At 44.2% G+C, this 10,923-nt stretch overlaps 1 non-coding gene across 1 annotated transcript; it reads right to left on the bottom strand.

Moving 5' to 3' along the window:
- Nucleotides 1–1,074: 1,074 nt before the first annotated feature.
- Nucleotides 1,075–1,146, bottom strand: TRNAC-GCA (transfer RNA cysteine (anticodon GCA)). The gene has a single exon. It is a non-coding gene; the product is annotated as a tRNA-Cys (tRNA).
- Nucleotides 1,147–10,923: the final 9,777 nt, after the last annotated feature.

Here is a 10,923-nt window from a genome sequence, read left to right as displayed (position 1 = left end):
TGTTATATTCTTTTTGGCTTAAACCATTTGGGGAACGAATGGTGAGTTTTCTGTGGGAAAATAGAGTACCATCTTCCTTTCAGAGAATCTCTGAAGGATAGATGGAACAGAGGGAAAAGGATGATGGTTAACTTTCCTTGAATGTGTATTTTCTTGCCAGCACCATTAAAAGTACCTTACATTTCACTTATTTCTCATAACTCTGCCATTTTATAAAAGAAAAATCTGGGCTTGGAAAGATTAAGCCTCTTGACCAGGGTCATACAGCTGGTAATCAGTAGATGCGGGCTTTAAACTTTGGTTTGTTTGGATTTGAAGACCGAGTTCCTAACTGCTTCTCCACATGGCCTTACCTCCATACCTAGGAAATGCCATCGAATCACTTTCTGCTTCTCTCTGTTTGTGGAGTTGCTACCAAATCCTGTTAATCTCCCGTTAGGTCTTAGACTGATCTGTCTGTCCCTAATTCCGGTACACCTCCTTACCCCATGTTGGGGTCATATCACATTCCCACACGGTCTGCGTGTTTTTGCAGTCTCCCCTCTCAATCCACTTTATACATCACAGTCAGATCAATCTCCCTTTATTCTCAGTTCCTTTTTTCAAATCTTTTGGCAGCAGGCCATGTAGGATCTTAGTTCCCAGACAAGGGATTGAACCCTTACACCCTGCATTGGAAGCTCAGAGTCTTAACCACTGGACTACAGGGAGGTTCCCCCTTCATCACCATTTTTAACATCTGTTCTACCCGTGTAGAGGGCTTCCCAGGTGGCGCTCGTGGTAAAGAACCCAGCTGCCAGTCCAGGAGATGTAAGATTTGGGTTCAATCCCTTGGTCCCTAGGGGAGGACATAGCAATCCACTCTAGATTCTTGCCTGGAGAATCCTCTGGACAGAGTGCTGCCTGGCGGGCTGTAGTCCATAGAGTCACGACGAGTGGGACACGGCTGAAGTGACTTAGCATGCATGCAGGCATGCTGTTGGTGCTTTGCTTGGCTGTGTATAGATTCCATCGTTGAGGGGTCTAGCAGGCAAGAGTATTGGAGTGGGTTGCCATTTCCTTCTGCAGAGGATCTTCCCGACCCAGGGATCGAACCTGGGTCTCCTGCATTGCAGGCAGACGCTTTACCATCTGAGCCACCAGGGAAATCCAGTCGTAGGGTTAGCTCAGTGTATTTACACAACTACAGGCCCAGCATTGGGAGGAGAGTCACCATCTTGGCTGTGAGTACTTGGGTCTTGCCTGGTGATTTGCTGGAATGAGTGCAGGGAAGGAAGGGGTTGACAGCACCGATTAGATTCAACAGTCGGCGAGGGACTCCCTGTCTGGAAGATTGTAGTCTCTGTGCTGCGCCCGATTTGAGTCTGAACCCTGTAAGGAAGAGGGAGGAATTGAGTGGGGTGGACTGAGCGCCATCTAGTGGGGGGAGGCTGCAAAGTGTAAACGAGAGCTGACTGTGACGGGCAATCTGATGCTACAGGAAAAAAGACGGGCAGTTGGTGGTGAATGAGAGGAAAGGTGGGCACTGCCAGTAGCTCAGGGGGCTGTGGACTGATGGGGGAGAGTGGCCAGAGGAGGATCACCCTCGTCTTCAATGCAAAGAGAAGGAATAGGATAAAAATCATTTACTTTCTTTATCTAGGACCCCACCATGATCCCCAGCTTTCCGAGTAAAAAGGAAAAAAGAACAGGTATGCCTGCTATCGGTTTGGGTCGTATCAGTTTAAACAGTCAGTTGTATCTCTTCTTTTTCTTTTTTTTGGCTGCACCCACACAGTTTGCAGGATCTTAGTTCCCCAACAAGGGATGGAACCTGGGCCCTTTGCAGTGAGAAGGCACAGTCCTAACCACCAGACCTCCAGGGAATTCCCTGATTTATCTTTCAAACAAGAATCCAAAAATGTTTTGTGTGTCTACATTTCAAATTTTAAAAAGATAGTTCAGTTCAGTCAGTCAGTCGTGCTAACTTTTGCAACCCCATGGACTGCAGCAAGCCAGGCCTCCCTGTCCATCCTCAACTCCTGGAGCTTGCTCAAACTCATGTCCGTTGAGTTGGCAATGCCATCAAACCATCTCATCCTCTGTTGTCCCCTTCCTGTCCCACCTTCAGTCTTTCCCAGCATCAGGGTCTTTTCCAGTGAGTCAGTTCTTCCCATGAGATGGCCAAAGTATTGGAGCTTCAGCTTCAGCATTAGTCCTTCCAATCAATATTCAGGACTGATTTCCTTTAGGATGGACTGGTTGGATCTCCTTGCTGTCCATGGGACTCTCAAGAGTCTTCTCCAACACCACAGTTCAGAAGCATCAATTCTTTGCTTTCTTATGGTAAAAGGGGTACTATTTAGTAATTGTCCACGCATGCTAAAGGGAAATGTGAAATGAACTTTCATTCTATATTGTGATCAGTTCAAGAGGCAGTGGAAGGAGGCAGACACTGTTCACACAGAGATGGAGTAAGAGCTAAACGACATTCTGAAACAAAAATATTCACAGAAAGTGGAGACCATGGGGGCCAGACCTGTAGGTTAAGAGGCAAAGGGGCAGAGACACAGCCGCATTTTTTTGCACACCCGGCTGTTGAAAACATGCCTATGAGAACGGGGCTACTTTCCATGGGAGCGCACACCCATGTTCAGCAGATTGAACTGCGGGCCAACATGATGGCTAACACGTTTTCCTCCTTCAGAACAAAACGGTGAGAGGCAAGAGCTTCAAAGGAGCGAAAGTTAATCCAGTTCACAATCAAATGAACATGTTGTGGGTTCAGAGCCAACTCAGAGTCTGAGCCAGCTTTAGTCAGTCAGTGCCCTGCGTTTAACCAGCTGGAATGTTTTATAAGTACCATCCATGCAATCCTTTGACATGAGGGCTCTGCCTCTTGTTGGGAAATACACATCTCGTCATAAAAATGGAACACAATGTCCTTGGATTTGTTGTTCTCTAGAGAAGGAGACTCTATTGTGCTATATGCCAGGAATATAATAATAAAGAGGGGTAAACACTGATTATGCTGAATTTATTTCAGGCATGAAAGACTGGGAGACATTTATACAGAGCGATGAATAGATTAGGAGTATAAAGACTATAGGCTCCACTCCCACGGTACCAGTATTTAAGAACAAACTCTCGATCACTCTTTTTTCCATGCCCAGGAATTCATCAAGACAGAACAAGCCAAGAGCAAAGGACCAGCTTCAGAAGAACTGTGATCGATTCAAGGTTTTTGAAACCAAAAGCTCAGTTTTGGAGGAGCTGGGACTAGTGTAGATATGAAGCAGCCCTCCAGGGCTTTTCTCAAACGTCTGTGTGCTTCTTTCCTTTAGGCCTGGGAAAAATGGAGATGGACCCTGTCTTGTACCACACATTTTATGCATGTTAGAAAAGAAAAAACAACCCAGACTGATTTGAAATTTTAATGGAAAAAAAATAAAACTGCATAAGAGCCAAAGGGAAATGCAGGGAAGGTAATGAAGAAAGAAAAAAGAAACAAAAATGAAGCAACAAAGAATATGAATGGATATTTGTATAATCTTGAGGTGCAAATGGCTATTTGAAGACTAAAACTAAAGGCAAAGCTTATAAAGGAAATGAAACCTAGATTTGACTTTATTCAAGTTAAAAAGTTTGTGTGTGTGTGTGTGTGTGTGTGTTTTAATTCGGGATTCAAGCACCATAAACAAAGGCAAATCAAAAGAATGTGTGCGAAATTCTCATTTCCTCTGGTCTCATAGAATCCATTCAAGCTGGCTCCTGACGAAAGAAAAGAACAGGAGATAAGGACGTGGCTGTCTCCCAGATTCCGAGGACAGGAGCACCACTGGGCCCCAGGAAAGCGCAGGCACAGGAAGCCTAGGGCCCAAACGGTGCGATTCTGATTTTATCATCTATGCTGATGGGTTATCTGTAACACGTCTAAGAAGAGTAACTTCACATCTAGTATTTAGTTTCCCAAGGGTCCAGTTCTTATAGAAGATTCATGATGAATGCTTGATTCTCCCCCTTTCACTAAAGACGCTTCACTGAATGAATTGTTTTGGGTAGGAAGTCTCAAGATCTGTGGTCAATCAGCTGGAGACACAGGAGAGCCAATGCTATCACATCTGTCAGAGTCTGAAGGTCTCCGAACGAGAGAGCCAGTGGGTTAAGTCCTAGTTTGGGTTTGAGAATGAAGGCAGGAGAAGACGGAAGTAGGAAGTCCTGCGTGGGGCTTCCCTGGTGGCTCAGTGGTAAGGAGTCTGCCTGCCAGTCCAGGAGACAGACGTTCAATCCCTGGGTCGGGAAGATGCCCTTGAGAAGGAAATGGCAGCCCACTCCAGTATTCTGGAGAATCCCATGGACAGAGGAGCCTGGCCAGCTACAGTTCATGGGGTCACAAGAGTCAAACACAACTTAGCGACTAAGCAACAGCAACAGTAAGCCCGATGTAACTGCTCACTAAATAAAACAAACTGCTTAAAGTATTATGCAGCTTAAAAAAACCAGGCGGGTCAGAGGGGGTAGATAATGTTACTCTCATTTTGTAGGTAGAAAAGGTGAGAGCTGGTGGAGCTGTGACTCGTTCAAGCTCGCTGGGACAGAGAGAGCGGCCTTGCCTTTTAGTCTAGTGCTTCTTCCAGTCAGTAGTTGGCAGCTTTTCATCTATACGGAAATTAAAACAGACGAGGCATGCGTATATTAAAGCTGTTTCTCTATAAAAGTGAGTGCATACAGCCAGGATGAAAGCCACTGGTCAGGGGCTGCTCCAGTGCCGTTTAGCCCAGTGGTCCTCTGGCCCTGCCAGTGTTCGTCCGATGGGAATGACCCCCAGAAGTGGCCGCAGTGTCCTTTTGTTCCTTTTTAAGGGTTTTTTGATGGAATTTACAGTAGTCACTTGGACTCAGTCTAGGTCAACAATGAATATTTTCCATCAAATCCAAAAGGAAAGGAATTATTAAGATAATGTTGGCTGTAGTAATTTTTACGTGTCCCTTAATACCTTATGGGGCTTCCCAGGTGGCTCTAGTGGTAAAGTACCCACCTGCCAACACAGGAGACACAAGAGACGCGGCTTTGATTTCTGGGCTGGGAAGATCCCCTGGAGGAGGGCATGGCAACCCACTCCAGTATTCTTGTCTGCAGAATCCCATGGACAGAGGAACCTGGCGGGCTCCATGGGTCAAACAGAGTCAGACATGACTGAAGCAACTTAGCACGTACGTATGCAATCACTTATGGGTAATTTTCAATCTAGCATAAAGTCACCAGTAGAGCTGGACCTGGTCAGGAGTTGGCTTCTCTCTGCTGAATTCAGCACCTGGAATGCAACAGCTGTTTCTTTTTAAGGTTTGAGGGAACCTGGCTGACCCTCCTGCACTCAAGTTCTCTTTCTCACGGGAACAAATGCTAGCAGTGTTGAGCTCTGGAGATTCCAAGCTTGGTCTTACGGAGTTACTGGAACAGCCCAAGGCAAGGTTGTCTATTGTTAGGCTCAAGCAACGAGAGTATAGTCTAGAACAGATCTGTCCTTTCACACACACACAAAAGGCCCCATGCTCTGCTGTGTAGCTGCCTGGAATCCTTAGGAAGCCATCCAAGGAAGGAGTGAAAACTCACACAGGAAGCCATGCTTTGAAGTGAGATCCTTTCAGGGTTTCCAGCCCTGTAAGAGTGAACTCAGTTGAAAATTGGCTTCCATCAAACTTCCCTGGGAGCGCCTTATCAATAGTATTTAACACAGAATTACTCTGCAGACTTGTTGTTCAGCCCCTCTGTTGTGTCTGACTCTTTGCGACCTCACGGACTGCAGCACACCAGGCTTCCCTGTCTTCACCGTCTCCCAGAGTTTGCTCAAACTCATGTTCATTGAGTCGGTGATGCCACCTGCAGACTAAACACAATTTTTCAAGCTGATTTTGCAGGAAAGGCACAATTCCACAGCAAACTTTTCAGGAACACAAGTTTCTGATCTCATCATACTGTCTGATCTATCTACCCAGGAGCACCCTTCACCTTAGAGTCTGTAAAATGGCAAGAGCGCTTACACTTCTGGAAGAACCATGCCATGCCCTCTCAAACAGAACTGTGTCAGTCCATTTTAAAGGGTAGATAAAAAGATGGGCCAGTGGCTTTTCATCTTTGCTGCAGTCAGAGTAAGATGCAATGGCTGAAGTTTGGAGGACAAGCTATCTCCATTAGAAGGGAGGAAGGCCTTCATCAGACCAGGCACCCATCTCCCCCCTCCAGGATGCCATCTCCCTCTCTAACTGAAACCTCTGGTGCTTCAGGGACTGCCCATTTGGTCCTTTATCACCCTCTGAGTGATGAAAACACACGATGCGTTCAGTCGTCACTGTGGCTTCAGATCCTTAGAGAAAAACTGCTTTCCCACACCTCTTTCTCCGATTTCTTTATAAGAAGGATACTTTCTGATAAAAATAACATGCTTGTAGTAGAAAACTCAGAAAATGTGGAAGTATGTAAAGATTATATACAGCTTTACAGACACATATTATACACGTGCCTGTGTGCTGAGTCATGTTCAACTCTTTGGGACTCCGTGGACTGTAGCCCGCCACGCTCCTCTGTCCACAGGGTTTCCCCCGGCAAGAATACTGGAGTGAGCTGCCATTTCCTCCTCCAGGGGAATCTTCCTGACCCTGAGATAGGGGATCAGAGCCGTGTCTCCTGAATTGGCACACGGATTCTTCACCGCTGCACTACCTGGGGACCCTACAAGTAATAGCGGTTCACTGCAGATAGAAGTGGCCCTCCCCTAGGCCAGGTGCTCCTAGATGTCCCATAAGTGGCTTAGACATAGGCTGGTCACTGGTGTGGTTAGTGCAGGCAGATGACTACATGATGCTTTAAAAAACCGGAAGGGGGTTTTCTGCCTTCAAATCATTTCTCTGTAATCCTTGAGTTTCTTTACTTTTATTTGACTTGATATTCTAACAAAGAAGATCAAGTGCCCTAAATTAGCCAGAGAATGGCTGTCAAGCACCTCGGGGCTATGCAGATACATATGCAACAGTTTCTATTGTTACAGTGATATTTTATCATTTTATTTTGGCTGTCATATGGCTTGCGGGATCTTAGTTCTCTGACTAGGGATTGAACCTGCGCCCTTGGCAGTGAAAGCGTGGAGTCCTAACCACTGGGTCGCCAGGGAATTCCCACAGTGATCTTCTTATTGCCTCTATACCAACTACTTTATTTTTATGATATTTCAGGGCAGCAGAAAAAATAGCACTTTGCCCATTTTCTCTGTTCCAGTTTCCTAGTCACTTCCACCTGCGGGGTCTGTCTAGCCATGTGCAGGTATTGCGCCAAAGCTTATTTCTCTAAACCAGAAATTCTTCCTGAACTTATCAAAGTATGAACAGGTATTGCTGATTACTAAAGCGTGAAGGAATCGTCATCTGAATTTCATATTTTGCCAAAAAGAGAAAGGGCTACATGTTAAAGACATTTATAAAATAATAGTTACTTAAGGTATTGCATCAATACACTTTACTATAAAATTTAGTCCAGCCTTGATATATGTGTTCTTATGCACAATAATCATACTTAATGCAACCTTCCTACTATTCATTTTGAATTTCTAGATCCAAGACTATTTCTTTAGCACAAAGAGAAAGACCCATTCCAGGAAAAATTATATTCTAAATAAATGCATACAATGCATTAAAATGATGCAAAATTTTATGTACTTTATATGATTAAAACACATATAAGTGATACTGAATCCTTTAGTAGTGAAGCAAAATAGCAAGTAATATGCAGATTCAGTATGCATAACACTCTAGTTGAAAGGTGAAAGAAATGCTGAACAATGCCTGTTGACATTGGAATTTGAATTTTAGGAAGATTTTTGATTACTTAACACTATTTAGAATGGTGCTCTAATGTTTGTGGCAAAATCAATTTGTTTCTTATATGAAAGTGAAAGTGTTAGTCACTCAGTTGTGTCCTTTGCCATCTGTGGACTGTAGCTTCCAGGCTCCTCTGTCCATGGGATTTCCCAGGTGAAAATACTGCAGTGGGTAGCCTTTCCCTTCTCCAGGGGATCTTCCCAACACAGGGAGCGAAACCTGGTCTCCCTTATTGAAGAGAGATTCTTTACCATATCAGTTCAGTTCAGTCGCTCCGTCTCTTTGCAACCCCATGAATCGCATCACGCCAAGCCTCCCTTTTTATCACCAACTCCTGGAGTTCACTCAGACTCATGTCCATCGAGTCGGTGATGCCATCCAACCATCTCATCCTCTGTCGTCCCCTTGTCCTCCTGCCCCCAATCTCTCCGAGCATCAGAGTCTTTTCCAGTGAGTCAACTCTGCATGAGGTGGTCAAAGTACCGCAGTTTCAGCTTTAGCATCAGTCCTTCCAAAGAACACCCAGGACTGATCTCCTTTAAAAGGACTGGTTGGATCTCTTTGCAGTCCAAGGGACTCTCAAGAGTCTTCTCCAACACCACAGTTCAAAAGCATCGATTCTTTGGCGCTCAGCTTTCTTCACAGTCCAACTCTCACATCCATACATGACCACTGGAAAAACCATAGCTTGACTAGACGGACTTTTGTTGGCAAAGTAATGTCTCTGCTTTTGAATATGCTGTCTAGGTTGGTAATAGCTTGCTTTCCAAGGAGTAAGCATCTTTTAATTTCATCGCTGCAGTCACCATCTGTAGTGATTTTGGAGTCCCCCAAAATAAAGTCAGCCACTGTTTCCATTGTTTCCCCATCTATTTCCCATGAAGTGATGGGACCAGATGCCATATCAGTTCAGTTTAGTCTCTCAGTCGTGTCCGACTCTTTGCAACCCCATGAATCGCAGCACACCAGGCCTCCCTGTCCATCACCAACTCCCGGAGTTCACTCAGACTCACGTCCATTGAGTCAGTGATGCCATATAAGTCCCTTCAATTAAAAAAAATGTATTTTTCTTTACTTCTTTTTAATTATATATCATCTCTTCCAGTTCTACTGAAATATAATTGACACACGCACTGTAGAAGTTTAAGGGGTTCAGCATAATCATTTGACTTACATACTTCATGAAATGATTACAATAAGCCTAGTGAACATTCATCACCTCATATATTAGTAGATACAAAAGAAGAAAAAATTTCCTTGTGATGAGAGCTCTTAGAATTTATGATCTTAACTACTTACTTTCATATATAACATGCAGTTATATTAATTATATTAATCATCTTATTGACGGGAGAAATATCAATAACCTCAGATATGCAGATGACACCACCCTTATGGCAGAAAGTGAAGAGGAACTAAAAAGCCTCTTGATGAAAGTGAAAGAGGAGTGTGAAAAAGTTGGCTTAAAGCTCAGCATTCAGAAAATTAATATTATGGCATCCAGTTCCATCACTCCATGGCAAATAGATGGGGAAACAGTGGCTGACTTAATTTTGGGGGACTCCAAAATCACTGCAGATGGTGATTGCAGCCATGAAATTAAAAGATGCTTACTCCTTGGAAGGAAAGTTATGACCAACCCAGACAGCATATTCAAAAGCCAAGACATTACTTTGCCAACAAAAGTCCATCTAGTGAAGGCTATGATTTTTCCAGTGTCGTGTATGGATGTGAGAGTTGGACTGTGAAGAAAGCTGAGTGCTGGAGAATTGATGCTTTTGAACTGTGGTGTTAGAGAAGACTCTTGAGAGTCCCTTGGACTGCAAGGAGATCCAACCAGTCCATTCTAAAAGAGATCAGTCCTGGGTGTTCTTTGGAAGGACTGATGCTAAAGCTGAAACTCCAGTACTTTGACCACCTCATGCACAGAGTTGACTCACTGGAAAAGACTCTGATGCTGGGAGGGATTGGGGGCAGGAGGAAAAGGGGACAACTGAGGATGAGATGGCTGGATGGTATCACTGACTCGATGGACGTGAGTCTGAGTGAACTCCAGGAGTTGGTGATGGACAGGGAGGCCTGGCGTGCTGCGATTCATGGGGTTGCGAAGAGTCGGACACCACTGAGTGACTGAACTGAACTGAACTGAAGCGAGTTGCACTTTCTGAGTTAAACACACCTACAGGGAATTTTTTTTTTTTTAATATTCTTTTCCATTATGGTATATTACGGGATATTGACTATATTCCTGAGCTATACAGTAGTCTTCTTGTTTATCCATCGTATATAGAATAATTTTCATCTGCTAACCCCATGCTCCCAATTCCCACACCCCTTTCCAGTTGGCAACCACAAGTCTGTTCTCTGTGAGTCTGTTTCTGTTTTGTAGGTAAGTTCATTTGTGTCATATTTGAGATGCCACCTGTAAGTGGTATCATGTGGTATTTGTCTTCTCCACCTGGCTTTTTTCATTTAGTATGGTAATCTCAAGGTCTGTCTGTATTACTGCGAATGGCCTTGTTTCATTCTTTTGAGTGGCTGAATAGTATTCCATTGCATATGTACCATGTCTTCTTTATCCACTCACCCGTCAATGAACATTTAGGTTGCTTCCGTGTCTTGGCTATTGTAAACAGTGTTGCTGTGAATATGGAGGTGCGTGTATCTTTTTCAATTAGAGCTTTCTCCAGATATATACCCAGGAGTGGGGTTTCTGGATCATACAGCAGCTCTCTTTTTAGTTTTTGAGGAACCCCCATCCTGTTCTACAGCAGCTGCACCGATTTACATTCTTCACATCCTCACCAACAGGGAAGGAGGGGGCAGGGCGCTGTCTTTTTTTTTTTTTTTTTTTTAATAGGCTACAGAGAGGGCTGTAACAGTCAGTCTCTGACCTAGCGCACGAATGGCACACCAAGTATTTAGAAAACATGAAGATTCTTAAATCCCATAATCAAATCGACAGAACAAACAATGGGCTCTCTAGATTAAAAAAAAAGACAATGGACTATGACAGGGTGAATGAAACGGAGTAGATAATCGTTGCACGTACACAAGTGCCCATGTGGCAAGA

The sequence above is a fragment of the Ovis aries genome, chromosome 23 (assembly GCF_016772045.2).
Source record: "Ovis aries strain OAR_USU_Benz2616 breed Rambouillet chromosome 23, ARS-UI_Ramb_v3.0, whole genome shotgun sequence".
NCBI classification, from domain to species: Eukaryota; Metazoa; Chordata; class Mammalia; order Artiodactyla; family Bovidae; genus Ovis; species Ovis aries.
The sequence above is the reverse complement of the archived record's forward strand: the minus strand, read 5'-3'. Positions and strand labels throughout refer to the sequence as shown.